The sequence below is a fragment of the Canis aureus genome, chromosome 22 (assembly GCF_053574225.1).
Source record: "Canis aureus isolate CA01 chromosome 22, VMU_Caureus_v.1.0, whole genome shotgun sequence".
Classification (NCBI taxonomy): Eukaryota; Metazoa; Chordata; class Mammalia; order Carnivora; family Canidae; genus Canis; species Canis aureus.
Genome location: NC_135632.1, coordinates 48,364,822 through 48,391,116, shown reverse-complemented (window position 1 = coordinate 48,391,116; position 26,295 = coordinate 48,364,822).

Here is a 26,295-nt window from a genome sequence, read left to right as displayed (position 1 = left end):
GGAACTGGGGGATATTATGCTGAGTGAAGTAAGCCAATCGGAGAAGGACAAACATCATATGGTTTCACTCATTCGGGGAAATATAAGAAATAGTGAAAGGGATTATAAGGGAAAGGAGGGGAAATGAGTGGGAAAAATTAAAGAGGGAGACAAACCATGAGAGACTCCTAACTCTGGGAAATGAACAAAGGGTAGTGGAAGGGGAGGTGGGCAGGGGGATGGGGTGACTGGGTGACGGGGACTGAGAAGGGCATTTGATGGGATGAACATTGGGTGTTATACTATATGTTGGCAAATCGAACTTCAATAAAAAAAAAATACATTCTAGTTTGCAACACCTAGAGTGGTTTCCGTTTCTTATATTTTACCCTGGCTTTTAGGCAGAACTTGGAGAGTCCTTTCTATGGAGGAATGGAAACCCAGGATAATTAATAATCTCCACCTTTGTGAACTGGGTTCAAGGATTCGGCTTTCTTTTCAAAATTCACTTCAGCTATCCTCACGGCTCCTTACTTTACATATTCCCAACATATGCATGCATTTGTTTTGGTAGGGTGTGATGCAAAGAGCACTAAATTGGGAGTCAGAAAGCCTAAGAGTATTTTATTTCTAACTAGCTGTGTGGTCTTGGGCAAATTGAACAACTTTCTTGAGCTTCAAATTCATCATCTGTAAAATGAGGGTTGGAACTTTCCCCACTTGATTAATCACAGGGTTGCTATAAGAAGCCAGAATCAATAACAATAGCTGTCATTTATTTAACAAATACTGAGAATTGTCTATGTTTCCAGCTCTGTGTCAAGCACTAGGGACACAGTGGAGGATGGACAGGGGTGTGCTGTTAAACCAGCTTTCCAAAAAGAAAAGCCCTGATTCAGAGCATTTGCCAATTTCTGTGGTATAAATACTTCCACTACAGCTGACTTCAAGCTACTGACCTCACTGAATACTATACAATGAGTTCTTGTGAGCTGGCTCCAGCACACAACTGGCACATAGCCTTGCCTGGTTTGAAGATTACAGCCCAGAGGAGCAGAGTCAACCATCAAACATATTGTCACCTGATTGCAGGCTGAAATAAGTACTATACAGGCAGAGAACAGGACATCATGAGAAACTGATATTGGTGAAATTAATTTAGATGAATGGTCAAGGAAGATGTAACATTTAAGCTGAGACCTGAAGGATAAAAGGGAGTTCTCAGATAATGAGAAGGAGAAACCACAAAGAGCATCCTAGGAGGAGGAAACAGCACACATCGAAGGCCTTGTGCTGAGAACGAGTGTGACTATTTAAAGGAATGTAGTGAATCAGTGGGCTTGTGGGTACATGAGCTTCAAGAGGGAAGCAGAAGCTAGATCATGCCCAGCCCAACAGACAGAAAAAGAAAAGGTGGCGGGTTTAAAACAAAGCATGCTAGGAAGTCTTTGAAAGTTGTATGCCTGGAGGTGATATGATCTCTCCAGCTGCAGCATGGATCATATGGGCAGACACAGAAGTAGGAACACTACAGAGGAGTCCACTGCAAAAGTGTGGGAGAGAGATGCTGTCTGTGACAGAGCTGGAGGGAAGTTGATCCATTTAAATATAATTTGTTGGTAGAATTATCAGTTAATAAACCTACAGAATGTTGTTCATTTGTTTGTGTGTTTGCTTATTTATTTATTTATACTTTTAGTTTTAAAAGTATATATATTTTTGAAGGGTTGAGAGAGAGAGAGAGAGAGACAGAGAGAGAGAGAGAGAGAGAACGGGGGGAGGGGAGAGCACAGGATGAAAGGGAGAAGCAGACTCCCCACTGAGCAGAGAGCCCAATGCGGGGCTCGATCTCAGGATCCTGGGATCAAGACCTGAGCCAAAGGCAGACGCTCAATTACTGAGCCACCCAGGCATCCCTCCAGTTGTGTTCCTGATAGTCCTGTATTTGGGAGCCTCTAACCAGGCCCAGCTTTTTCTCAGAGGATTATTTCAACTTCTTGGGCTTGCAACAGGCTCCCTACTGTATCAATATGCTAGGTCTCAGTTTTAGCTGCCATAGAAGATGTAGGCAAAGACTGTAAGAGCCACTTGAACTCACCAAAAATTTCCACATCCTGAGATACATCCACAAAGTCAGTAATGGGGGAAGGCAATCTATTTTTAGAGACATAAATAATTTAGGTCAGAATATTCCAGGTAGCATTACATTATAGCTGAAAACAATCCTCAATTTGGCTGGTTATAAACTGATTTCAATAAACATCATTGCTAAAAGCATAAGCATTTTAATTAGCTCATCTGTAACTCCACAGGGCCTGCTGAGATATAAATATACATATATATTCATAATATAGATTGTTGTGAATATATTTATTAGTTGCATCTCTCCCTCTTCCTTTTCTGTTATTGTTCTGCCACAAAAATTTCTTTTATTTTATGAGTGAAGGGAAGGTTCTGTTTATTTGTATTCTGGGGTCATAGAAAATGGGCATATTTTTTTTTTTTCTGGAAAGGGGAGAGAGTCCAGAATAGCTGATATTATCTCAATTCACCAAAGACTCCTAAGTATCATTTCGTCTAGAGTTTCAACTTCCTTGTTCCCTGGTTCCAGTGAGGAACAAGTGAGTTGCCTGAGTCTTATCATGGTAGAGGTGCCAGAGCACAGGGAAATGCATTACAGATAAATAGCTAAAAGCAGGGAGGGGGAAGAAGGTGAAAAACTTTCTTCCCAGGAAACTTCCTTGGTAATGGGTAGAGGTTTTCTATCCTTTTTCTCACCGGGTTTTCTCAGGAACCCTGTGAAATAGACTATGGTTTCCAGACTGCAGATAGGGAAACCAAGGCTCAGAGAATGACTTTTTAAGGCCACATGGTTGTGTCTTGAGCCCAGAACTCAAGCCTGGGGAAGAAGATGGACTCTATCAGAAGTCAGCAGTGTCTTTGGTCTCCTGTGATGCTTGAAGGAGCACTAGGAATTTAAGAGATCTTAGCAAGAAACATGGAGAAACAGAAGGAAAAACGGCAAAAATAAAAATTAGAGGGAGAAACAAAAGGAAAACAATAGCAATCCTTGATATCTGTACCAACAGGTATCTTTGGAAACTCTTTGGAGTTCACAATGTTCTTGTGTATCCACTGACTTTCATGACTTGGGAGGTGGTGGCAGAAAGAACTCAGGTTTTGCAGATAGACACACTCTGGTCTGAGGACCATTTCTAAGCCACGACTGAGCAGGTTGTATGGCCTGAGAAATGGTCCTACCTCAAATTTGGGATTGACTTTTGTTTTGCCTATCCCACACAGCCCACTACCCCAGGACTTAGTGACTAACAGCAACCACAATTTATCTCTTATGATTCTTTTTTTTTTAAGGTTTTATTATTTATTCATGAGAGAGAGGCAGCGACACAGGCAGAGGGAGAAGCAGGCTCCACGCAAGGAGCATGATGTGGGACTCAATCCCGGGTCTCCAGGATCATGCCCTGGACGGAAGGCGGCGCCAAACCACTGGGTCACCAGGGTTGCCCTATCTCTTATGATTCTATGGGCTGACCAGGCAGTTCTCTTGCTTCATGTAGTATCAGCTGGAGTATGAGGAGCTAGTAGGTCCAATATGGCTTCACTCTCATGCCTGAGAATTGGTGCTGCCTGCTGGTTGAAGGCTCAGTGGGGTTGTTGGATGGAAGCCTTGGTTCTTTTCCTAGTGAGCCCTCGCCACATGGCTGCTTGGGCTTCCTCACAGCATGGTAGCTGGGTTCTCTGGAGTGTTCCAAGCCTCAGTGTACAAGTACTTATGGAGCCTCCACTTGCATCATTCTGGCTAAAGTCCCATTGGATAAAGGTAGTCAAATGGCCAAGTTCAGAGACATTGTGGCACGGGGCTATACAAAGGCTTAAGTGCTGGGAGGTACTGCTCCATTCCATTCATTAGAAGTGAAACCTCAAGTGTGGCCCGCTTTCAAGTGGACAAGAATTAGCCTTCACCTTCTCCAAGGGAGTAGTGTCATAGAATTTGCAGACATTTTGAAGCTACCATAGTCTGTATTTCAAGGGTTCCTCCTGGAGCCACTCAGCACATTCTCTTCCCCTTCAGTAGTTTCTGAGGCAGGGACAGTCCCCATCATGGTGATACATGACCTGAGAGAACACAGTGGGCAAATAATTTCCCAGTAACCAAGTCCTTGTTCCCTTCTGTAAGTTTTCTCTTCACATGGGTTATAGCTGATGCTGACTCTAGCAAGACTGAAGGATGTCTCTCAAAACCCAAAAAGCTTTTGAAAGGACAAAGAAGCTTTGAGTGGAGAAGATGTCCAGGGAGAGAACACTGTCTGTCAGGCAGACCATGAAAGTCCAGGTTCCCCTTTGTCCAGTTAGGGGATCAGGCCCTTTCTATGGTGAACTTTCTCTGACTGTCCCTGTGGTTCCCTTGAAATAAAGTGTATTTGGACTGTGTGCTTTTTTTTTTCCCCTGTGTGTTCTCTGTGGAATTCATTATCTCTGATTTAGTAAAGTGCATTATACACCCGAGAAGTCATTTTAACTAATTCCAGCTCATCAGCTAGTATCACCCTCCTCTCCAACTATTTCCCTTGGAGGAATCAGCAAAGATTAGATTGAACCCGCTGCAGTGAGCAATACCTCAAAAAGGAGAAAGGTGAAAGCCAGAGTATAGGGTCCTCAGCACTTGGAAGGAATGATCTGAGATGTGAAAGCAATAGGCTTTACTTGTTTTGTTGTTGTCATTACCTTCTCTGCTCAGATTTTCCCCTGGGACCTATTTTAGAGGTGGTCTTGCTCAGGCTGGGTCCACCTGGTTAGCCCAGTTGTGCAGAATGGGAGGCTTCAGCCCAGTGTCTTGGTTTGAGTTAGGTTACAGCACCAGGCACAACTCTGGGCATGCGGGGGACACTCAGTAGATAACTGTGGAATAAGCAGGTGGGGAAGGTCTTGGAAGGAGAATGAGACTGGACTGAATGCTGACTGTGGCTCATAACTTGTTGCTAAACTTTTTCCTGTGGTCTTGATTTTCTTTTTTTTGAAATGGGAGGTGCAGAGGTAGGTTAGGGACCTTAGGCATTCCAGAGTTCTAGGATATTGCTGTGTTCGGAGGAATTAGAACTATAGTCACTAGATGAGAGGATATCTACAGAGATGTGTTAGCTCCAGACCAGCTCTATACTGGTGTGGAGGCAGAGTTAAGTTGGATGCCCTGTGTCTGGTGCAGGTCAGTGACCCTCTTTGGACCACACTTGGCCGGTACCTACAATAAAGATGTGGTGGCTGCTCTTCCGGCTCTAGGTCCTTTGCTTCCAATTATTTCCTCCATCAGCAGCTTTACTGAGTAAGGACTCTTTGTGATTACTTGGGCAAAGACGGGTGATAGAATATTCTCACTACTGTCCTGGGCATGCTGAGGATGCTTCTTTTTCTGAAGCAATCTGTCAAGATAGTGAGATAGAGCCTCCAACTCTCAATCATGAGCTCTGTAGGGCCCTCCTATAGTTTGGGTATGAGCTGAATTTGGGCATTCAAGGGGCTATTGATTCTGAGTCTTTTCAAATTGGAGGCAATTTTATAGATAATTGAGTACAACTCTTTCATTCTTCTCATGAATCCTAAGAGATGAAATGAACAACTTAGCAAATTCATTGTTAGGCTCAGATTCAGGTCACTTACCTGAGAATTTTCTCCTATTCTAGGAATTCTTATGCTTTCAAGAGAGGAAAAAAACAAGGAAATAAAAATTCTACAGATTTCCCTTTTTCTGACTGATTTATTTCACTTAGGATCATACTTTCTTGATCCATCCATGTTGTTGCAAAGGCAAGATTTCTTTGTTTTTTTATATGGCTGAGTAATATTCTGTTGAGTACACTTACAGCGATGAGCAATGAGTAATGTATGGAATTGTTGAATCATTATATCGTACACTTGAAACTAATAGAATACTGTATATTAATTATACTGAAATAAAAAAAAGTTCTACAGATTTCCAATGCCAATATTAAGTAGGAGGTGATCTGGAGCCCAGCACATAGTAGGTGCTCAAAAAATGCTGATCAGAGAATCAAATGTGTGAAGTTCTATAAGCTGTAACTGTTGAGGCTCTTCTAACAGTAAGGCCTAGGGTGTGCCTTGTGGATTCCAAGCTAGCAATCGTTCTTCCTCTCTTTGGAACCTGAGTCTTTTGGTAAATACTTCAGAGATATGACTCTTATTTATTTTATAGACTATATTCTGTACCAGCTTGCATTCCCACTAACAGTGTAAGAGAGTTCCCCTTTCTCTGAATCCTTGATGACATTTGTTGTTTCCTCACTTGTTAATTTGAGCCATTCTGACTGGTGTAAGGTGGTATCTCATCGTGGTTTACATTTGTATTTCCCTGATGCCAAGTCATGTGAAGCATTTTTTCATGTGTCTGTTGGCCATTTGTATGTCTTCTTTGAAGAAATGTCTGTTCATGTCTTCTGCCCATTTCTTGACTGGATTGTTTGTTTTTTGGGTGTTGAGTTTGATAAATTCTTTATAGGTGTTGGATACTGGCCCTTTATGTGATATTCATTTGCAAGTATCTTCTCCCATCCCCTAGGACACCTTTTAGTTTCGTTGACTGTTTCCTTTGCTGTGCAGAAGCTTTTTATCTTATTCTTATCTCAGTCCTTTTGTTGTACAATGACAAGACCTAGATACATGGATATTATGGCTCATGTGCAAAAACTAGGTCAATTTCAAACTGATTTATGGGACTAGTCCAAGAGCAGGTATATGTAAAATCTTGATTCGGAATTTAAAAAGAGGTGTGCAAATAAAAAATGATGTATCTTTATTGATTTAGGAAACTGTAATGCCAAAAGTTATTTACAAAAGTCTCACTCCTTTTGTATTCCTAAAAACTCATTTTCACTGTTATTAATTCACTACTTCTGTCTTCAATAAGGGTATTACAAATTTAATTGATTTTGAACTCAGTGATTTTGAAGTTAATGAAATTGTTTATTTCAGTAACTTCACTTCCATTTCTTTTCTTCACCATTAAACTTGGTGCCATAAATCCCTTAAGAGCGGGAGGAACTAAAAATAAGAGATTTCAATTCTTTGGAAGTTTTCCAACTTTATGTCCTGGAAAATATGCCAGTTCAAGAAGTCGTCCTGGCTTTGTCTCTTCAACGATGTTTCCTTTATGACTCTATTTGCCTTATTATTTAAGAAGAAATTAAATTTCTACTTTGCTTAAAGAATATTTGATTACTTCACATTGACCCCAAGAGAAACCCCAAGCATTTAGCATGAGCTGCTTTGTTCTTTTTTGTTTTTTAAGATTTTATTTATTTATTCATGAAAGACATAGAGAGAGGCAGAGACATAGGCAGAGGGATAAACAGGCTCCCTGCAGGGAGCCTGACATGGGGCTCCATCCCAGGATGCTGGGATCATGACCTGAGCCAAAGGCAGATGCTCAACCACTGAACCACTGAGTACAACTTCCTCCCAAAAGCTGTAATCAAGGTGTTGGCTAGGGATGCAATCATTTCAAGTTTCAACTTGACCAGGTTATATGTCCACACTCACTCATGTGGTGTTGTCATATATTTCCTCTTGGCCTTAGCTCTTTGTTGGCTGTTGGTTTGAAATCACTTTCAGTTCCTTGATAAGGGGTCCTCTCATTAAAGACAGGAGGCAGTGAGAAAGAGAGAGAGGGAGGATGCCAACAAGATGGAAGTCAAGGTGTTTTTTAACCTAATCACAGAAGTAGCATCCCATTACTCTTTGCTGTTTCTATTTGTTAGAAGCAAGTCACTAGGACTACACACCTCAAAGGGGAAGAGGTTATACAAAGACATGAGCACTAGGGGGTGGGGCTCATTGGGAGCATGTCAGTAGTTGCTAGCTAAAAATACTATTTATAGTTAACAATTATTGAGGATACTCTATGGCATGCATTCTGCTAAGACCTTTCCTATACAATCCACACATAAATTATTTTGACTAGAATTTCCATCGTAGGGTTGAGAAATGGTAAGTAATTAGAGGCACAGAAAGATTAAATAACAAGCAAGTGGCAGTGGCAGGATCTGAGCCCTGGTTGTCAGGCTCCAAAATCTTGGGACAGAAGCCAAGTTCCTCATCTCTTCATTCTTAGAACTCAGACATAGGAGCATTGTGGGAACTGCTAAATGAATGAATAGATGAATGAATGAATGAATGAATGAATGAATGAATGAAAGAATTCAGACCTGGGTCATCCTCTAGCTGTTTTTACCAAAACTCTGGTTTTAGGCCTTGACCCAAGCTAAATAATAAATTATCATGTGGTTAAATGAAACTAAATTATATGGAATCATTGGGGAGAGCTTTGAATTTTAGGTATGGGATCCAAGAGGGGAAGCAGAGTTTTGTGATACAAAACAGACTTTCTTACTGTGGAGAACTTCAAAAGAATATCCAAGAAATTGGAATGTCAGAACCCATGAGGAGAGACTGTGGTGTTGTTAGGGAGACTGCCACAAATCCAGGAGGAATATTAAAATAGTATTTGGAAGGCGGGACAAGAAGCTAACTATTGGCAGTGATGAATGGGATTTAAACTATGAGGCAAATGACTAGCTGATGGTATATCTGGCAGAATGGACCGAGAGTTAGGCAAGCAGGGACAGGGGACAAAGAGATGGCACTTCTTGCATCCAGCAACTCTTCTTGCATTTCTCTACTTTCAGGATTCACTGAGATGTTTGAGCTCTGGAGGTAATAGGTCAGGTGGACCCAGGTGTCACAGCTGAGAGTTGAACCTGCCTCTTATAGTGGCCCAGTGAAACTCACCATTTGAGGATGTTAGTGTCACACACAGAACTGGGCAGTTTACGAAGTACTTTCTTATGGGGTCTTCTTTGTGCCTTATAATGAACCTCTGAAGTGAATTTGTGAAGACTGAACAGACCTATCCCCTGGCTAGCCCCTTCTCGTCCTGTGGGAAACCACATGGAAGTTAATTTACCATAAGTTTTCCTGGACAGCATGGGCCACACTTCCTTAAAGGCATCAGGCTAACAATTGGGTAGCCTCTGGGCTGGTAGATTCCTAGGGGTGGGACTCCTCTTGGAATGTGGGCTGTTTCCTGTTGTGTCTCTGCATCTCACTTTCCTGGGTTCCAGTGGCATTCCCTCCCCTTCTTCTGGACACTTCTTTTGTTGACCTATTGTTTGTGTTCTGAATTAATATCGTGGATACAAATGAAGCTAATTTGTTTCTCTTTCTGCAGCTGGCACAGGAAACGTTTTGTCTCTGAGGTGCCATTTGCACAACCGACCTCATACATTATTTATTGTTTTTATAATTTAGCCCAGCCTTTCAGATGCCTGCAGGATGTCACCTGCTCATGGGCATTATCATCTCCAGTTTATAAATAAGGGAAAGAGGCTTAGGGGAGTCAATACAGGGGATTTTCCAGGGTCACATAGCCAGTAAGTGGGAGACTATAATGTAGGTTTTTCTCACTCTAAATTCTGAGCTCTTTCTATTCCCACTTTTGCTTTCATGCTGGTCCCCTAAAGAAGGGGGGGGGATTAGGGGATTCATGTCTTATTGTATTCTGCTGGCCTATAAGTGGGTAAGGTGTAAGTTCTGACATACACTTTGGTGGGAGAGGGAATGGAAAGTTTTACCAGGGGGATGGGCTTGGCTCAGAATGACCAAGGGACTCATGAAGACAGCTTGAGCCAACTTGGTTTCTTTCATGATCCCTTGTCCTCAGCCAAAGACTGAGATATCAACTGCTAAGGAAATGGGCAAGTCAAAATCTTTCTAAAGAGATTCTTAAAAATAGCTCTGTACAGACTATACTATAGAAAAACATCCAGAGAGAAATGACTCATTATTTCTTATCAAATTTAAAGGACTCTTTCTGGGGTTATAAATAAATTCTTCATCACTCACTTGTAGGTAATAAAGCTTATAAATTTGTTGCTCTCAAGTTTTATGTCCCTGCTTGCCTTTTTCTGCCATCCAGCTTGTGTCTCGCTTTACCTTACCTACCACCAATTGGTATGTGTTTAAGGAATGAAAAATAATTTTAATATTTGCCAAGGTAAAATATAATTAGGTTGGTAAATCTGCTGTTTAAAAGGGCATGAACAAAATCCCCACACTAAATAGAAATTATTTTTGGATTGACTTTTGCTTTCAATTATTTCTGTTATCTATCTCTTCTATTACCATGGGTAATCAGAAGCTGATCATAATTTCAAAAAAAAAAAAAAAAAAAAAAAACTAAGCCAAACCAGAGCAGAATACACAATAAAACCCAACCAGGGGACAAGGTAGGAGGAAAAAATGTGGATGAGCCATACAAATGAGCTCTGTTCATCATCACTCCCTTTATCCATCCATCCATCCATCCATCCATCCATCCATCCATCCATTCAATATTTAGTATGCCTACATAAGCAAGGCGTGATTCCGGGAACTGCATATCAGAGTAGAAATCCCACATGCTTTAATGCCACACTATTTGGAGTTACAATCATAGCTACGAAGTTATCCTGGTTGTATGATCTACAAAGCCCATAGTCTCTGCAGCCTCATATTGCTCACCTCTATAACAGATTTCTAAATCTCTACTTCATATGGTTGGTAAATACCTGGAACAATACCTGGTACCTAAGAGTTCCATAAGTATTTGTTATTCCCCCTTGTTTTGCCCTTCCTTATCTAGTTCCTGGTTAACTGATATGCACCTTCAAGAAAAATTACTTTAAAATGGAGCTCACCTTGACCTTACCATCATGCCACTTTAGGAGAAGTAATGGAAGTAAACAATATGGCAAATAAGAGGGCTCAGGGCATCTTGAATGTTAATGTTTTCCAAGGGTTCCTCAGTTCTTCAGAAGATGACACTCAGAACTAGAGAATCCTGGGTACTTGGCCAAGCCAAACATCCATGAGATATCACCTGTGTATTTCATTGCACTGCTGGTCTCTGGGAGCTGCTGCCCAGATCTCCATTATCCTAGATGGAGCTGTCTTGTAGCTGCCATTCTATTAGCTATGTGGACTTTAACTTCAGCAACAGCTGTGGTTTCCCATTTCCATCTCACAATCTTATCAGGACTAATCTCATCATACCACCCGACCTGAATTGCCTTGGTGACTCTTAATGCATTTTATCCCTAACTGGACTTTCATCCCATCTGGTTCTTTCCATCCTGTATTCCAGTGTTTCTCAGCCCAGAGTTTCTGGCACTGTTGACATTTTGGTGAGGCTAACTCTTTGTTATGGGAGGCTGTTCAGTGCATGTTTAGCAGTGCCTCTGGTCTCATGGGATGCCAGTTAATACCTCCTAAGTTAACAACCAAAAATGTCTCTAGATACTTACGAATGTTTCTGGGGTGGGGTAGGAATTTCCTCTGGTTGAGAACCACTTTTATAACATAACCTATACCTTCCATCACACCCTCTGGAAATGTCATTAGGAAACTCATCTTTACCTTCTCTGAATTTTCCTGTCTCCTTTCTCTATTTGAAATTTGGCTATCCCTTCATTGTCTCAAATGAAGACTTATTCTTCTCCTATATCTTACCCACCTAAAGGCTGGGAGGTGAAGTAGATGTCTTCTTGCTCTCCACTGCTGCACTGAAACAGACATTTCCATCCTGCCTACAAAAATCTGCTCATGCCATCTGGTAATGCTATGCTTTTTTACTCCTTGATGCATCATCCATTGAACACCCTATCTCCTGCATTCATGGGAGGTTTTAGTATCTGGCTTACTCTTATTCTTCTAAATGCTGTCATCATTCTCCCTGACTTAACATCCATATTGACAACTCATCCAATACCATGGCCTCTTGGTTCCTGATCTCATCTTCACTGACCTTTTACTTTTCCAAATAAATGATGGAACACGGATTATGTGCCAGGCACTATTCTTGATCCAAGTGCTACAGGAGAAGTAATGGGATATACATGATTTCTGCCCTCATGGAATTTACATTATAAAGATGGAGAGGTGCAAACAATGAGTAAGCAAACAAGGACATTTAATTTTGATAGCTGCTATTAAAGGAATCTATAAGCAGCTGTTGCAGAGAGGGACTGACAGGACTGAAGGGGTTAATTTGCATAGGAGGATAAAGGAAGTCCTCTCTGAAATGGTGAAATGCTGAGATGAGACTTGAAAGATGAAAAGGAATTGACTGTGCAAAGAGCCAGGGAAGGAACAATTCAGAAAGAAGAAACCGTTAGTTCAAAAAGGCTTTGGGATGGTGATGAGCATGGGATGTCCGAGCAACAGAAAGCTGGCATGAGTGGCTAGAGCTGTGAGTGGAGACGGGGTAGTGGATCTCATAAATTTGTAAGATATATGTATGTGCCTCTATTAATTTGGTTGTCTCTTATATGCACAAAATGGATTTGGTCTTTCTCAGTTTGTTATACCCAATTGATACTGGTCTTTGGCTACTCTTTAAAAATATTTAAAATATAGTATTTTCCTTTTTTTATCTCCAATTCAATTCCCCTATCTACTATATATTTCAAAGTATATATGCAACCTCTAGTGTTGCTGTTGAAAAGTTCAATGCTATTCTGATTCTTGGTGCTTTGTGTAGAACTCTTTTTTTTTTTTTTTTTTGAGGTGCCTGGGTGGCTCATTTGGTTAGGTGTCTGTCTTAGGCTCGGGTCATGATCTGGGGGTACCGGGATTGATCCCCACGTTGGGCTCCCTGCTTCTACTTCCCCCCAGTCCCTTCCCCCAACTCATGTTCTTTCTCTCTCTCTCAAATGGATATATAAAAAAATTAAAAAAATAAAGATTTATTTATTTATTTGAGGAAGAGAGCATGAGTGAGAGAGAAAGCACGAGCAGGGGGATAGGGGTGTAGAGGGGCAGCGAGGGAATCAGACTCTCTGCTGAGCAGGGAGCCTGGCTTGGGGCTCAATCCCAGAACCCTGGGATCGTGACCTGAGCTGAAGACAGAGGCTTAGTCCATGTGTCACCCATGTGCCCCCACTTTGTGTATAACTCTTTTTCCTACTCAGGAATTAACATCCTGTCTTTGTCTTCTGTATTTTGAGGTTTTAAAGTGATGGGTCTTGGTGTGGGTCTATTTTTATCTCTTGTGCTGAGTACTTTGTGAGCCATTAAATTTGGAAATGCAAATCTTTCAGGGCTGGTACATTATTTTATTGATGAATTGTTTTATTTTATTGATGATTTCTTTCTATCCAGTTTCTCTTTCCAGAGCACCTGCCATTTGGAGTTGGACCTCTTAGGTTTTTCATGTCTTTGTCTTTTTTGCTCCACTTCCTGGGAGGGTTTTTCAACTTCATCTGCCAACACTTCCAGTGGGTTTTTCATTTCTATTGTCATACTTTTAATTTCCAAAGGGCTTTTTTTTGTTGTTGTTGTTGTTCTCTCAATATTTTCCAAGGATTCTGGCTTTGTTTTATAGATACAGTATTTACTCTGAAGATATTAATAATAGTTTTTGAAAGTTTTATTTCTTCCTGCATAGTGTTTTCTCTATTTTTTCCCTTATATGTTTATTTTGTTTTTTAGTATTCCTTTTAGTAGCTTTCTTCACTTATTTTGTTATCTTTGCTTGTCTGTTCGTAAATAAGAGCAACATCAAAAAGCTCATTTAAAACTCTGTCATTCATGGCTTTCACTATGGGGTGAAAACCCCATGGAAACCTGGGGTTTTTATCACTGGAACTCCTGATATCAGTATCTTTAGATATTTTTTATTAGGCTAGCTAGATTCCTTAGAGAAGGTGTTTTAGTTTCCCAGTTGAAGGACTTATCCTAACTGACAGTATCTTGGGAGTTGAGGCAGGTTGAGAAGTATTGAACTTCTGATATCAATATCTTTAGATATTTTCTATTAGGCTAGCTAGATTCCTTAGAGGAGGTATTTTAGTTTCCCAGTTGAAGAATTTATCCTAATTGACAGTATCCTAGGAGTTGAGGCAGGTCGAGAAATATGGGAGTTGAGGCAGGTGGTAGAGTTTCAACAACCAACGTAGATCTTTTAGTTAATGCCATATTTTGGGTACAGTAAGTTTGTCCCTCAATTGTTCTTGGTGCTTCAATCCAGAGATCTCTGCTTTCATTCTCAGTAGGGCACTGGTTCTCAAAGTATGATCTGTGGACACTTAGGATTCCTTTTCAGGGGATTGGAAAGAATGAAACTATTTTCATAATAATACCAACAATTCATTCATCTTCTTTACTCTCATTTTCGCTTTAGTGTAGAGTGAAATTTTCTAGTGGCTATCTGATGTGGGTATTGCAAGGGGTCAAATGTGGAAGAATATAGAAGACGGATTATTTTGTATTAAGCTAGATTTTAAAAAGATCTAAAAAATGTAAAACAGTGCCACTCTTTTCACTAACATTTTTAAATTTAAGATAGTTACTTTTCATAAAATGTTATTTAGGTTAATATATTATTATTACCTTATTTAAAAATTTTTTTTTAATTTTTTTATTTATTTATGATAGTCAGAGAGAGAGAGAGAGAGAGAGAGAGAGAGAGAGAGAGGCAGAGACATAGGCAGAGGGAGAAGCAGGCTCCATGTACCGGGAGCCCGACGTGGGATTCGATCCCGGGTCTCCAGGATCGCGCCCTGGGCCAAAGGCAGGCGCCAAACCGCTGCGCCACCCAGGGATCCCTATTACCTTATTTTAAAAAGGAGTTAATAAAAATATTTTTAAGTGACTCAGTTTTAATTTCTCACATGATACATACCAATATATTTAATTCTCATATGATTTCTTTGGGCTCCTCAATAATTTTGAAGACTGTGAAGTAATTCTGAGGTTAAGTATTTGAAAATTGCTCCTCTAAGAATGGTTGGGTGAAATTGGGGAAAGATCCAAGGATGCCACCTTTTTTGTGAATATGAAATCCATTTTCTTTTCTTCTCTCTTTCATCCTTTCCTTTCAGAGGTTTCTATACCATACACAGCAAATAGAGAAACAGGCAGAGCCTGTGTCCCTGAAGATATTGTTAAGCTGATGAATCAACCAGCCCTGAAGGCTGGTTTACATTTGGAGATGCTTCCTGTTGTGTGAGATGATAATTTTCTTTGTTTGGTTGGATGTGGTTGCTAATAATGGCTGAAAACCTAATGGAAGCTAATAGAGGAAAATGTTTCAAGGCTCAGAATGATTAACTCTGTGGAAGATGAGCATTGAAGGTCATCCCAGGATTTGCTACAGAGGCCATAGGTGATCTTGACAGATCATTTCTAGTGGAGTGGTGGACTAGTGTGGCTTCTGGTGTACCTCTTCTCTTACTGTTGTTCCTTTGTCTTTTCTTCAATCTCTTATCTTCCTTCTCTAATAGATCACAAATGTTGGGGTTCTCCTCAGTGTATCCTGGCCTTTGTTCTCTTTCTGTTCTTTCCCTTGATGCCATTTTTCCCATAGGCTAAATGTGGTTTATTTTGATGTTGTTCCTGATTTATATTTCCAGCCCAGATCTCTCTGCATTTCAGATTCATGTATCCAACTGCTCACCTGACATCTGCAGCTGAATATTTCCTAGAAATGTCAGATTTAACCTGCCCAAAGCAGACGTCTTGATCTGCCCCCCACCTGCCTTGCTGCCTTCCTGGCTGTCTCTTTCCCAGTTCACTAAGTCACCATTCACCCAGCTGATTGGGCCATAAAACCAAGTCTCACTCTTGATTCCCTTTTCCCTCATTCCCTGCTTCTAATTCATTAGGAAGTTTTATTTATTCAATATGCAAAATATAAGTGGAGTCTAGTCTTTTCTCCTTGTCCAATATCATTTTCTTGGCCCACATCACTCACATCTCTTGCCTGCACTATTGTGAGAGCCTTCCAGCTGGGCCTGTTCCATTCTTGCTCTATGTCCATTCTTGCTGTCCTGGGGTGGAGGACAGCAGTCAATCGGCTCTTCTAAATAAACACATTGTAGATCATGTTGCTCTTCCTGCTTTAAATTCTTCAACCACTTTGTCTCTATAATAAAATCTAGACCCTCTTGCCATGACCATATGCTTTACCTGCTTTGACCCCTGACATTGGCTCCAGCTTTATTGTATCTGACCTTGTCCTTACTGGTCTTGATCTAACTAAACTGGTCTTCTTTTTGTTTCTTGAACATATTGCTTATTCTCCTCTGGATGCTTTTCTCATCCCTCACTGCTTGGCTAGCTACTTCTATTCCTTTAATTCGCAGCTTAAATGTCATTTCTTTAACAAGGCATTTCCATCTCTTTTCACTAAAGTCAGCTTCCTGTGTGATGTTCTTCTATTCAGCTATTTGTTTTGATTTTTAAAATGCATTTTCTTATTTGTTTCATGGGCTATATAATAATCCAGTCACTATATTAAGCTATTTCAAAATATTCTGTGTTTGGTTGCACAACAGGAAGGATCTCCTAATTGTTAAATGCAGGTAAAAGGTGGTTCCCATAATGGTCTTGGCTCCCTTATAAAGGATCAGGAATTTGTTTCTCAGAAGAGTTCAGTAACTCTTAGTAACTCAGGGGAAAAATAACAGGAAAAACACAGGAGACCATACTGACTCTTGGAACTCTGGAATAATTATCTTTGAACTTTTCCAACTGAACCCATTAGAGATTGATTTAATAATGTTATATCCCTTCGAAGATTCAATCTTTTGTCTTAGGTTCACTGGGTATGTTACTGAACTAAATGTCTTATGACTTCCCTTCTGATTTTTAATAAAAGTGAATCAATAACCTTGTTCCCATTCTTTGAAATCTGCAGCTAAAGTTTATCTGAAAGGGTCCCCAGAGAGTGAGGAGAGAAGCAGGGACCCAATCCTGGGATTTCTGGCATAAATAGCAGTTTTTGCTGAAAAATGGCCGAGTTGATCTCTGGACAGTCACAGGATGACAGATTCAAAGTATATTTGGACCCTGGTAGACACCTCCTTGTCTGGCATCTCAACAGAGCAGTGTGTGTGCTTTGTCTCCAACAGGATTTTGGAGGATATAGCTCTAGGGGCATCTCTTTGTTGGGATGTCATGAAAAGCAAAACAAAAAACAAGCTGACAGGGGATTCCTACATTCTCTTCCTTCCTTTCTGAAGCAAAATTTTGGTAATCTTCATAAGGAAGAAAAGGAAAGTGTCCTTGTAGGAATCAAGTCAGGAGGGAGTGACAGGGAGCAAGTGTGGCATAATGTTCTAGACAGCTTTTAAGGTAGCATTTTATACTCCTCAGCCATTGGCTGCAGCTTGTTCCTGCAGTACATTCCTGGACAATGCAGGTTCTTTGCCCAGCTCAGTTTTCTGGAGGAAAGACAACTATGAACAGTTAGTACCAGTATTCACAGCAGCAGGGCCATGGGTACAGGGAAAAAAGATTTGGATGGACACCAACACATCCATGATAGCTCCTGTCCCTGGTGAAGTTGTCCCTAAGAGTCAATTTTTCCTTTCTTTCTTGTGTGGAGGCCTTTTGGGGACATCTGGCCTGAGCTGACCACTCCCTTCCCCTTAGTCCCTTAGCCATCCCATTGGTGTATCATTGCCATGGATTCTTTACTTGTCTGTCTTTCCCATCAGACAGAGCTCCTTGAGGCAGGAACCTGCCCTTGACCACCTATTGTCCCTCTCAGCCCAGGAGGCTAGTACTGTCCTTATCACAAAGAAGTCCTGGGTCCCCTGTTTCAGTGATTTTTGTTGTCTATGCCCTGACTACTGCCCTGTACTCACTCCCCAGACTCAAGTCAAGGATATTGATTACATCATTGATTACTTTAGTGGACCACATGTGAAAACCAGGCAACAAACAGGAAAATTGAGTCTTGTTTTTTGGTTATATATGCCTTTAAAAAGTTTAAGACAAATTGTATGGTAAATTTCTTCTCCCTGCCCCTAAATGGCTCAGTGGAAGATAATTCTGTGTATCTCTCTTGGAGGAGAAGCAAACGTAAGAGATCTTAAAGCTGAGTAATTATTTCCATCAGTAGGAAATAAGTACTCTCTGTCTGAACTCAACAGGTACTGTGAGAGCCTGGCTGTTTAATTTCCTTTCAATGCCATTTTCCTGTGTTCAGTGCTGACAGGATCACTTTGGGAGTTAGAGAATGAAAGACCAGCCAGTGGAGAGAAAGGAAAGAAGTGATAGAGCCTCAGAAGGCTGGGTGATATTTACGAGAGATTTCAGTGTTTATTGGCAACTGCTTGGGATCCTAGGGACACACATAGCCTGACGCTCTTGCCCTGCCCTACTAAGCTTCTGAACCACAGAAAAACTGGTGAGACCCAAAATATGTCAACCTTTTGGGGACTATATGGCTGTGATCATTTCCTGGAATGAGAGTTGGCTGAGTCACAGCTCCCCAGGTGAACATCTCTCCTTGTCTGCAAGAAAAGCAACTTGGGGAGTATATAAACTTTTCCTGGCCACCTCTGAGGGCTCTGCAGCAGATGCAGAGCAAGGTAGCAAATAAGAGACTATGGCCATCAAACAGCCAGATGAGGGTCTCAGGATTCTGAAAGGCCATGTGTCAGTCATCTTCTGTAAGTGAAACTTCCTGAGGAGGTAAAGTGAGTCATCTAGGAGCTTCTAGAATCTCAGTGCCTCCCTTTCAATGCCTACAGATGTCTTCTGTCTACACTCAATCCCTTCCTCTTAAAGATTATTTTAACAATAGGATTCCTTTTTAAAATAAAAATCAAGTGTGTTAAGCACCTCCATGTGTAAGGTGCTTGGGTAATTGCTGGGGAGTCAGAGATCACGGTTTTATAGGGGAGACAGATGTGTTAATAGTAGATGTGATTATGGAACACACAATATCAAGGAAGAAGGTGCTCTTTGTTGTGTTGGAGCTGGAGGTACAGAGAGGTGATTCTGATGAGATTGACAGGTAAACAGGTAGGGTGAAGGCTTTCTGGACAGGGGCTTGGAAGTCTAAGCAACATCTGGATATGCTGGAGACAGGAGACAGGGTATATGGACTTGGCTTAAGGTGAGGGGTGTGGCTAAAGAGTTTGGTAGTGACCCTGTGATAAAGGCCTTAAAAGATCATTCATACAAATGGGACAAAGGTGCAATGAGACTTCAAGTGTGAGGTTTCTCCATTATAATTGCAATGAATTAAAACTCCCAATGGTGGGATTTCAGTAGTCACTGCACTGGTGGGTGTTTTTTTCTTGGGCAAGGAATTTTTCCTAGCTTCTACGTTAGTCTGATTCTTTTTTTTTTTTAAGATTTTATTTATTTATGATAGACACAGAGGCAGAGAAACAGGCAGAGGGAGAAGCAGGCTCCAGGCTCCATTCAGGGAGCCGGATGTGGGACTCGATCCCGGGACTTCAGGATCATGCCCTGGGCCGAAGGCAGGCGCTAAAACACTGAGCCATCAGGGATCCCCCGTTAGTCTGATTCTAACTAGGTCTGTAATGTACTAGCTTTGACTAGTTACTTTGTATTTACTGAGCACCTGCTATATTCTAAGCTCTCAATCTACCAGCTGGGAAATACCGTCGCATTTCAGGTGATGGAGTCCCATGGTTCCACTGGGACGGAGCTTCTCTGTGCTTTGCTCATTGCCAGGAATACACCTGCACACAATCCTAAATCACTCCTAAATTCATTCATCTTAAATCCCTAAAGCTCTAGGCATCCGCATGCCACATGCTCAGTGAAGGTTTGATGACTGACTGGCTAGTATATACAAAATCATTTGTGAACACAGGTTGGGTAGAAGACATTTGTGGGTCGCACATTAATAACTGTATGTTCTGAAATTTGAGGATGTGAGGGTTGACCTAGGCTGAGCATGATAGATCTGATCTTGCTTTTCCCTGAATTATTTTGTGACCTTAGACAGTCCTTGGCTGAAGTAAGCCTCTTTTCAGCATCTGTAATATAAGAGATTTGGATCGGTGCTTCCTAATGTCCCTTCCAGTTCAAATACACTAATATTTTAAGTCTATAAATAGGAATCTCTGGAACTCTGGATTCAAAGCCATAAAAAAAGCGTGAGCCCTGAGGGTTGTGGCAAAAGACCCAAAAAGAATATCTGGAGCTTAGAATCAACTTGTACCTTGCTTAGGTAGTGCTTCTTTTTATTCTTTGTTACATATAGGCAGGAAAACCTACAGTCTAGTCTGGGGTATTATGGCAATTAATTAGTTAATGTTTGTGAGGTACAAAGGAACAAAAAGTGCTGCATGTAAAAAGTCATATAAATGCTAAGTGTTATTGTTTTGCATCTGATTCTCCCCTGTTCGATTTCAGTTTCATATCAGAGTAGTCATAATGGCATCAGTTGGGGCTCCTCTGGCTAATTATGCTGCCAATAAAAGGGGAACATTTTCCCTTTTAAATTTCCGTTTTAATTTCTCTCTGTCTATGACCCCCTCCTCCCTTTTCTCCAGTGCGTTGTTCAGAGTTGCTAACTACTCAGGTGTCAGCAAAAGTTAGCGTCTTTCGTTTACTCTCCCCCTCATTGCAGTCTGGGAGAGACCGGCACTCGCCGCAGAAGCTAGCAAATGGCACTTCAGGGCTTACTGCGCCAAAGCTATGGAAGGTACACGAATAAACTCCCCACAGTGATCTGTACTCACCAGGGCCTGTTTTCTGCATGGGAAGGGTCAAGGCTGGCCCCTCTCCCACCATAGGAAACCACTGTTAAAGGCAGCGTGACAAGAGGGTAAGGCTGTGGTGTTCTTTATAAGCCACCTAGTAAATTGTGGGGTGGTTGATACTAGACAGGTTCCTCTGTGTATCAGTTATCTCTTGCCATGATAATGCTATGTAACAAACCAACCTAAAATTCTGCAGCTTCAAATAATAAGCATTTACTTAATTTAAGAAGCTGCAGGTTGGTGCTTCAGACCTGGCTTAGTTGGGTGGTTTCTCTGGCCTCTGTGTGTTGCGCCCTCATGTCTGGGGGTCAGCTGGCTATTGGCCAACATGCATGATCTTTGGAAGGGCTGGCTGGAGGGACTTAGCTCTGCCCTGCCATCTTTCATCCTCCAGTGGGCTAGCTGGGATGGGCCATCCCTAGGACATTGCAGAGGTGCAAAAATGAGAGGGCAAACTTCAAGGCCTCCCAAGGGAGGTGGCAGGATAAAGATTGTTTTTCTTTTGTGGGAGGAACTGCAGGATCAGATGGCAAAGGGCAGGACACAGGAAGGTGTGAGGACTTGGGGATGCTAAGGCACTAAATCTATTACAACATGCCTCAGCCCTGGACTTCCTAGATCTCTGGAGAGCATATTTGCATTTTTAATCAGCTCCTCAGGATATTTCTTCTATCATTGGACATAAGAAAAGAGTAGCAGAACATGAGATTACTGGCTGCCTGGCCTGGCCTTGCCCCCTGTGCCCCTCACGCTGCCTACTTTCAGTTTCCCCATATCCAGAAGAACCGAATTGAGCTTCTTTAACTGTCAGTGAAACCATGTGTATTGTGACCCTTGGGGGGAAAGGATCCATGTGACTAGGACCGTTACTGAGGCTCTGTGAAACTGGTCAGGATCCTGGCAGGGTAGGTGAGGCTTCAGGAGAAGGAGGAGGGGAATGGCAAGAGCAAAAGCCCACAGGCAGGAGCTAAAGAGGTGTTGGAGTATAACATGGTGTGGCTAGCAGAAGGTTTACAGGAGGGAAGTCTGGAAAGGTAAGCCAGACCCAGATTGGGGTGTGCCTTCAGCAGCTGGGATATGGGGAAGTCGGTGGTTAGCTGATGTGTGCTCCTCTCTTGGGGAAGTCTGATAATGCAATCAGTGCAGAGGATGGGGGAAAGGTGCCATGTACTAAAATAGGGCTTCCACTTCCAAAGCTGGATCTCATGTCCTCTAGTTACTAACGTGATGTGCGTTTCCTATGTAGGAGTCAAAACTTTGAACTTGCTTTAACGTGATGTCTTTTCCATTTTGCATTTTCCATTTGGGTAGCTAAGGGCTGCTGGGGACAAGAAAAGGAATGTAGCTCCCCCATTCTTGCTTCCTGTGACTTCAGCATCTACTCTCACTGCCCCCAATTTGTTAAATCATAGTTTCTGTAAGACTAGGCTGCAGAGGACAGAGGGGAGGTAAGAGGCGCAGGAACATCTTACTTAGCTAGTATCAGTATGAACTGGCTGGCGTTTCTTCTGACCCTTTCTTGGGGCTCAGTAGAGACATCTTGCCTTAGGTCAGGTACAAGGTAGCACCCAAGGAGCAATGGGATGGGGAAGGAGTGGAAGGGAGCCAGGCAGGGATCCCATAATCATGTGAGTTGATCACAAAGGGTGCTCTGGAATGTAAATCACACCTCAGCTTGTCCCTACTTTTTAGGGCCTGGGCCTTTATCCTTTCTTACCCGTCAGACATTGGTGAGGTGCCGTCATGGCTGTGGGTGTGCGGGGCATTTGCCTCAGTTTGCTTCTGCACACACAGCAGCTTCGGGAACTCCAGTGCAGTGCTCCAAAGAGAGTTGCAGGTGCAGGCAGTTAGAGGCAGAGGTACACAGAAGCTTAAAAGGGGTGGATGGAAATGGTAAGAGGGATCCACTGAGGTGATGTGCTGACAGTGTCTCCTACACCCTGCTCCCTTCCCCGGGACCTCTCAGTCGCGTTTCCCTGGAGGCGGTGACCCATACTCACTCAGCAACCAGCAAGCTCCTCCCTTTGCCCCTGGGCATCTGACAAAACCCCTTATGTATCCATCTACTCCCTTCAGGGGCTCCCCTGGACCGTCTCCCGTGGCCCAGTGCCTGCTCTCTCTTTCTCGTAAAGCTCCCACTGGTCCCCAGGAAACACTGGTGGCTTCTCTGTCCTGGTGTCTCTGGCAGTGCAGGCCACTCTGCCCAGCCTCCTCTCCCCGGCGAGGCTGTCGGCTGCAGCCAGCTCGGCTTTATTCACGGAGGTGCCAGACAGCGAGCGGCCCTCCGTGGCCCCGGGCCGTGGGCGTCCACCTCAGTGAACCGCGGCACGGCTCCTCCGAAGGAATCCACAGGAGTCCTCTCCCCACAGCCGACTCCCAGCTCTTTGTGTGAGAGTCTCGTAACGTCGTGCTTTGGCCATCTCCTTTATAAATTCTGCAGATGTTCCACCCCCCTTTTGCCTGAGGGGACACCTCCATTTTTTACATCCCGCTACGCTCCGTCTGGTGACCTGCTGTAGGATAGTGGTTGAGTCCAGGAAGGTACCTGGTGTGGCGGCTGTACTCAGAGCCTCAGGGAAGCAGGAAGAATCAGTGGGTGCCTGCTGTCTTGAGGGGCTCCCAGTCAGACTGGAAAACATCCCTTTCCTCCCTGCTAACCAGCTTTGACGAGCCAGTCTGGCAGGAAGCTCTTTGAACACATGACAGGGCCCAAGACTTTCATGATTCTCCCTTTGTTGGAAGGGAGGGGAGCAGACACCCCACAAAAGTCTTCCAAATGAGTGAAAGAGAACATTCGAGTCTTTCAGTTTTGATATGAGTATTATTTTTTCTTCCTTGACGTAAAGATACTAATAGAAAAGAGTCTCAGAGTCTTTACAGAGCAACCACTGAGGAGTCCCAGAGTTGCTTCTGCATCTATTTTCTGGTGGATTTATAATGTCTGCATTTCCTCAGAAAGGACAGTGGAGCGGCCCTTGCCCCTACCAGGCTCATCCAAGCTGAGGAATGTGGGGGAGGACAGCCCCACACCAGAGGGGTGTTTAACAATGAGGTGGGGGAGGTCTGTGGGGGCTGGGACTGTACACAATCTGTTCTCCAGGGGATCCTGGGGTTCTGTGTTCTCTGTAGTTGGGTAGCCCTCGGCCAACACCACTAGGCAGCCACTGGCTCTGTGTTCAGCTGGAGCCAACACCAGGTCCCTGCTTTTTAGGGCTTTGTGCCGTGCCTCATCCTTGCACAGGGTGGGAAGCGTAGATCCGTCTGGAGTCTTCAGCTGAGCTAGCTTCAACTGAGGCTCTGCCCCTTTCAAGTCCTACACTTCTGGACATGTCCATTAGCCTCTCTGAATTTCAGTTTCCTTGTCTGTTAGATGGGGGCAGCTATGTCTACCTTATCGGATTTTGGTGGAGATTAAATATCACATGGGTGCAGCCACCAGACATGGTAGAGGCTCCATAAATGTCTATTTCTTTCCCTGCTGTGCTGGTGGAATGTTCTGGGTTTTCGAAAGAAAGGTGAGAACCATTCACTTCCTGTCTGGAGCAGCCAGCACCTGTGATCTGGCTCAGGGGGACTCAGCTGTGGACAAGCCAGCCTCTTTCTACAGTCTGCAGTGCTTTTAGATGCCTGAACTCTGTAGCAGGAGGAACAGCAGGCCATGCTGTGCAACACCCAGGCTGAGCAGAGGGGCAAAGAGACCCAGAGACCTGAAGTGATTTGCCTAGGACCTCATAGCTGATGGGTGGCCCAGCTGCCACTTGTTAGAAGAATAGAGCATGTACTTTTGAAATAGTTCCTGGGGACCCCTGGATGGCTCAGCAGTTTAGTGCCTGCCTTCAGCCCATGGCGTGATCCTGGAGACCCGGGATCGAGTCCCACGTCTCCCTGCATCGAGCCTGCTTCTCTCTCTGCCTATATCTCTGCCTCTCTGTGTCTCTCAGAGACATAAATAGATAAAATCTTTAAAATAGAGTAAATACATAAAATCTTTAAAAAAGGAAAAAAAAAAAAAAAAAGAGAGAAATAGTTCCTGGCTCCTGGGACATAGTTCAGACCTCACTCCTTACCCTGAAAAGTCTTTGTTATATAGGGGCCAGCAGTCAGTTTCCAAGCCAGGTAGCTCCAGGTGCTTCTCTCTCCAGGACACTTTCTTGCCCTCCTAACATCAACTGAGGTGGCCATGCCAGGCACTCCTGGGACCCCTACCCCAGACCATTAAGGCTGGGAAGGCACGGTTTGGACCTTTGTGTTTCTTGTTGTCCTTCTACGGTCTTCTGTGCACCCTGTCACTAGATTAGTGGACCTCCATAACTATTTGTGGGTGAGTGACTAGGCCAGCTGGATCTGTTCTGCTGTGACTTCCCTCTTGGCACTGGGGGTCCCAGCTTGAATGTGATTACATGGGCCACTTCCCTCACCCCGGGGAGACTTCCTGGCCTCTCAGGGAGGCTCCAACCTGGGCACTGGCAGTAGGAACTCTAACGACCTCTGCCCTCATGGCACCTCATAGCTTCTCTGATCTGGCCCCTTTTTTCCCTAAAACTGGAGAATGATCTGAGTAGATGTAAAAGGTACATCACCAAGACAAGAGTTCAGTATCTAGAGTTGCATACCTACTTGTATCCCTCCAAGTTTTGGGTCATGTCCCCCACTGGGCTGTTTCACATGGGCCTGTCCACTCTGATCTCCACTTGGTACCCGGGCAGTGGACCCCGACTATGTGCCGGGTCCTGTGGCTGCATCTGTGTGCAGGTAAGGAGGGAGGCTGATTAGCTGCTGAGCACTGGTTCAGTGTCAGCTTTCTCAGCTTGCAGACGGTCTCAGGGGAATGGTTACTCACTTAGAACGGGCTCCATTGCACAGGATGCCCTTTCCCTATGCTAAGCAGAGCAGGAAGCTTTACCTGGATCATTGCATCTTCCTCTGGGAGGTGGCTAGCAGACGTGGGAGGTGAGTGCCAGGGGTGGACTGCAGTGATCCTGTAGAAATGGCAAGGAGAAACAGCTCCAAGATAAACTGTGAGAGGGAAAACCCAGATCTCATTAGAGCTGTTGGGGTGAGGTTGTAGGGGGCAGAGGAGAGTAAGCAGAAAAACAAAATCCCGGGGAGGGACGGGGAGGCAGAGATGTCGTTATTAAAGTCTAAATTATTTGCAAATGACTTCATGGCTTTTTCTTAAAACCACATTTTATTTGAAACTCACAAACTTTTGGTTCTAATGGTTTCATTGGTTGTATTTGTCCCTGCTGAGATATGTTGCAAAGGAGCCTAAATTCTCCAGTAATGGTATTTCTCAGTTGCTGTGATCATATTTTCATTCATGGTAACAAAAAGGCAGATTGCTCACAGTGGTGGTGGCCAGGGGGCTTCCTGAAACCTAGGAAATTCAAGAGCATGAGTGAATGACTTCTTTTTTTTAAATATAAATTTATTTTTATTGGTGGTCAATTTGCCAACATACAGAATAACACCCAGTGCTCATCCCATCAAGTGCCCCCCTCAGTGCCCGTCGCCGAGTCACTCCCACCCCCCGCCCACCTCCCTTTCCACCACCCCTTGTTCGTTTCCCAGAGTTAGGAGTCTCTCATGTTCTGTCTCCCTTTCTGATATTTCCCACTCATTTTTTCTCCTTTCCCCTTTATTCCCTTAAGTGAATGACTTCTGTAAAACAATATTGCTGCACGTGTGAGGGCAATGCTTCCCTCTTAGCCCAAGT